Source organism: Nomascus leucogenys, chromosome 22a (assembly GCF_006542625.1).
Source record: "Nomascus leucogenys isolate Asia chromosome 22a, Asia_NLE_v1, whole genome shotgun sequence".
Classification (NCBI taxonomy): Eukaryota; Metazoa; Chordata; class Mammalia; order Primates; family Hylobatidae; genus Nomascus; species Nomascus leucogenys.
In genome coordinates, this window is record NC_044402.1 from 48336864 (window position 1) to 48342196 (window position 5333).

At 40.2% G+C, this 5333-nt stretch overlaps 1 pseudogene; it reads left to right on the forward strand.

Moving 5' to 3' along the window:
* Positions 1–2058: 2058 nt before the first annotated feature.
* Positions 2059–3390, forward strand: LOC100586532 (annotated as a pseudogene).
* The last annotated feature ends 1943 nt before the right edge of the window (positions 3391–5333 follow it).

Sequence of the window (5333 nt, forward strand, 5' to 3'; positions counted from 1 at the left end):
GTCCTTTGCAAGGACATCATCCTCAGCTAACTAATACAAGAACAGAAAACCAAACACAGCATGTTCTCATTCATAAGTGGGAGCTGAACAGTGAGAATATATGGACACAGGGAGGGGAATACCACACACCGAGGACTGTCGGGGGTTGGGAGAAGGGGAATGAGAGCATTAGAACCGATACCTAGTGCATGTGGGTCTTAAAACCTAGATGACTGATTGATAGGTGTAGCAAACCACCATGGCACATGTATACCTATGTAACAAACCTGCAAGTTCAGCACACATGTATCCCAGAACTTAAAGAAAAAAAGGGAGGGTGGGGCATGTGACTACATAAGGCAAAGCCAGACAGTCTTCCTTTTAGTTAACTCCAGATCAACTGATTAGTAACTTTAATTATATCTGTTAAATTCCTTTTACCATGTAGTCTTACAAAACCTTGAGGATAATATCTCATCATAATCACAGTCTCTGAAATATGGGTGGGGATATTGTACAGGGAGGCATTTTAGAATCCTACTTCCTACACCACTTTATTCATGATAGTCCAAAGCTGGAAATAAAATAAATTGTCTGAAGCCAGTGTTTTAGAATTTTTTATGGTACTACACCAATTGCAAGCACCAAATTTGGTTCCAGTATTGATTGTTTTATAACAGACAAAACACTTGGTGGCTTAAAACAACAGCAAATATTTATTTAAGCCAGAATCTGTTACTTAGAATATGGACGGGAAACTATGGAGACAATTACATATGCTTTCATGTCTTAGCTGACATGACACAATGGCTGAGTGCTGGACAAGCATCTCTCCACATGACTTGTCCGTGTAGCTAGCTTAACTTTCCCCCACAGCATGATACTCCAAGGGGATTAAGACTACTTACATTGTAATTAATAGCTTCAACAGTTATTGTACCTATATATCAAAAGTAGAAGATACTGAGAAATTGAAATAACCTACTTCTACCATGTTCTATTGATTATGAATTCACAGAGGCCCGTAATCAAGAGAGACAGACATAAATTCTGTCAATGGGAAGAACGTTTAGTAATTATCAGAATTTTGGGGGAGGAATTAAAATATTTGATAACTCACACTTTTAAGCAGTAAAAATTACAGAAAAAAATGGAATACTTGGAATGAAGGAATAATAGCTGCAGAATGCCAAAGATGGCATTAACTTTGAAATTCTGAAATATTTTTAATTGAAAAAACTTTTTTTGAGATATAAAGACTCTAGTAATTAAGATTTTTTATTTGTTTGATAATTTTGATGCAACTCCTGGTCCATTCACATAAATTTCAATCTCAATTATTTTTTTCTGAACGAACTGAAGAATTATTCAATGTCATACTTGTGTGCCTTTTGCAATTATGGCTGACTTAGAGTTTAATGCAGTATGATTAAAAATTGGGACTATAAATGTAATATATCAAACCTGTTATTGTGTTACCTTACATGCTGCCTTAGTCCATTTAGGTTGCCATAACAAATGTCTTAGACTGGGTGATTAATAAACTACTGATTTTTTTTTGCTTACAGTTCTAGAGGTTGGGAAGTCCAAGATTAAGGATCCAGCAGATTTGGTTTCTGGTGAGATCTTGCTTTCTGCTTCCAAGATGGCACCTCGTTGCTGTGTCCTCACATGGTGAAAGGGCAAAAAGGGGCAAGGAAGTTCCCTCAAGTATCTTTTATAGGGGCACCAATCCCCTTCAGTGTCATGGCTCATAAACATGCCAGGGAGCTAATTTATGCTCAATTCATAAACCCAATAAAGCAACATTTGCCACTGGAAAGGCCTGTAACTATGATGATACAGATTTGCAAATTTCTGAAGGAAGACTCTTATAAATACATGATGCATTTTATGCACTTTTTCAGGACATAAAAATACTCAAAAACGAGGTCTGTCTCCCTCACACACACACAAAACAAGAAAACCTGATGAACCATTGACCCAAAGTAAATGTTCCTGCCACCTCAATAAACATTTCTAGGCTTTATTTGGTCAAATTATTTCTTGACACTTTTAAGAAATATGTGAGACCTCGTTGCACAGTAGTGCTAGCGGCTTCATGGTTTGGTCCTCGGACCTGGCAGCCACCACTGGTGCTGAGCTGTTAGGAAGCCCCTATCGGCGAGCTCGTTGGAGCTTGAACCCATTGTCACCCCTGCGACTCACTGGCAAAAAAAAAAAAAAAAAAAAAAAAAAAATGGTTGAAGCAGATCACCCAGGAAAGCTCTTCATTGGTGGGCTTAACACGGAAACAAATGAGAAAGCTCTTGAAGCAGTATTTGGCAAATATGGACGAATAGTGGAAGTACTCTAGATGAAAGACCATGAAACCAACAAATCAAGAGGATTTGCTTTTGTCACCTTTGAAAGCCCAGCAGACGCTAAGGATGCAGCCAGAGACATAAAGGGAAAGTCATTAGATGGAAAAGCCATCAAGGTGGAACAAGCCACCAAACCATCATTTGAAAATGGTAGACGTGGACCGCCTCCACCTCCAAGAAGTAGAGGCCCTCCAAGAGGTCTTAGAGGTGGAAGAGGAGGAAGTGGAGGAGCAAGGGGACCTTCCTCACAGGGAGGATACATGGATGATGGTGGATATTCCATGAATTTTAACATGGGTTCTTCCAGGGGACCACTCCCAGTAAAAAGAGGACCACCACCAACAAGTGGGGGTCCTCCTCCTAAGAGATCTGCACCTTCAGGACCAGTTCGCAGTAGCAGTGGAATGGGAGGAAGAGCTCCTGTATCACGTGGAAGAGATAGTTATGGAGGTCCACCTCGAAGGGAACCGCTTCCCTCTCGTAGAGATGTTTATTTGTCCCCAAGAGATGATGGGTATTCTACTAAAGACAGCTATTCAAGCAGAGATTAACCAAGTTCTCACGATACTGGAGCTTATGCACCACCACCACGAGATTATACTTACCGTGATTATAGTCATTCCAGTTCACGTGATGACTATCCATCAAGAGGCTATAGCGATAGAGATGGATATGGTCGTGATCGTGACTATTCAGATCATCCAAGTGGAGGTTCCTACAGAGATTCATATGAGAGTTATGGTAACTCAGTGCTCCACCTACACGAGGGCCCCCACCATCTTATGGTGGAAGCAGTCGCTATGGTGATTACAGCAGCTCACCTGACGGATATGGTGGAAGTCGGGACAGTTACTCAAGCAGCCGAAGTGATCTCTACTCAAGTGGTCGTGATCGGGTTGGCAGACAAGAAAGAGGGCTTCCCCCTTCTATGGAAAGAGGGTACCCTCCTCCACGTGATTCCTACAGCAGTTCAAGCCGCGGAGCACCAAGAGGTGGTGGCCATGGAGGAAGCTGATCTGATAGAGGAGGAGGCAGAAGCAGATACTAGAAGCAAACAAAACTTTGGACCAAAATCCCAGTTCAAAGAAACAAAAAGTGGAAACTATTCTATCATAACTACCCAAGCACTACTAAAAGGAAAATTGTGTTACCTTTTTTAAATTCCCTGTTAAGTTCCCCTCCATAATTTTTATGTTCTTGTGAGGAAAAAAGTAAAACATGTTTAATTTTATTTTGACTTTTGCATTGCTTTTCAACAAGCAAATGTTAAATGTGTTAAGACTTGTACTAGTGTTGTAACTTTCCAAGTAAAAGTATCCCTAACGGCCACTTCCTATCTGATTTTTCCCAGTAAATGAGGCAGGCAATTCTAAGATCTTCCACAAAACATCTAGCCATGTAAAATGGAGAGATGAATCATTCTACCTATACAAACAAGCTAGCTATTAGAGGGTGGTTGGGGTATGCTACTCATAAGATTTCAGGGTGTCTTCCAACTGAAATCTCAATGTTCTCAGTATGAAAAACCTGAAATCACATGCCTATGTAAGGAAAGTGCTATTCACCCAGTAAACCCAAAAAAGCAAATGGATAATGCTGGCCATTTTGCCTTTCTGACATTTCCTTGGGAATCTGCAAGAACCTCCCCTTCCCCTCCCTCAATAAGACCATTTAAGTGTGTGTTAAACAACTACAGAATACTAAATAAAAAGTTTGGCCAAAACAAAAACAGCAACAACAAAAAAGAAATATGTGAGAAATAATTATTTACCCCCTTAGAACTCACATTTAAATAAGCCCAATATTATGTAAGTCATTTGCTTTCTGGAGACAACCTAGTCCCCATTTAGAAATTACATTTAAGCCTATTTATGCTAATATTTCTAACTCAGTCATTTTAAAATGAGACTGCTACTAAAAAGAAAACTCCAGAATCTGTCCAAATTGCAATACAACAGACATTCCTGTTAGACTTCCTCTGTCCCTCAGAGTTTTTTATTGTAGAGGCTTTAATGATCTCCTTTCATGTCTGCTGGCATCTCTGGTCCAACAATGGACTTCTGATACAAAAACTGACCTTCTTGGCCCTGCACTACATACCATTAGAGCATTATCTGATAGCTGCTTGCTGGGTTCTTCTGGGAATGGATGCTATTACATGACTTGAGACTATGACTTTGCACACCTGGCTGCCCACTATGACTGAGTCATGGAGGCAGCAACTGAGGCAGATTAAAAAAAAAGCTTTCAGAATTTAATCCCATAATATGCCAAAGCATGAAAGATTTTCATGTGCTATGGAAGAAAAAGTGGTACTTTAAATGATAGACTAGAATCTAGGACCTCTGGCATATTCATCTCACCTAGAATTAGAAATTGCTTCCCTTGCTAGATGCAATGAAACAATAGAAGGCCACCCCTCTTTCAGGCCTGTCATTCAACTGGAGAACAACTTGGGATAAACTAAGTGGACAGAAAATGGAGTCCTGCATACTGTATATATGACAATGATATCATTGTGCATGATGAAAGCCATTGGAGAGCTGCTGCCTTCCATTTCCTAACCAGGATATCTCTCATTAAGGGTAATACCCAAGGGTCAGAAATATTGGCTAAATTTCAGGCGGTCGCCTTAGTGTTAGAGGATTCCCTGGCCAACAATAGGCTCCATCTACACGTTTTATAGACCCTTGGGCCATTGCTAATAGCCTGAGTTCTGGTCCAGCCAAGGGCAACAATTCTTTATTCGAGTTGCTCCTTTAGGGTAAAGAACTCCGGTAATTTCTTGCCCTAACAGATAGCCAAAAATATAGATCAAAGCCACACACATCTCTGCACATTCTAAAGCCACAACACAAGTCACTGACAAGAAACTCTTTATGTCCTTCAAAGTTCAAAACATCATTTATAGTGACCAAGACACACATTCTCCTTCGCAAAATGCCAAATGATTGGCTCCATTACGTGGCATTCAACAGAACCTTAACCTTT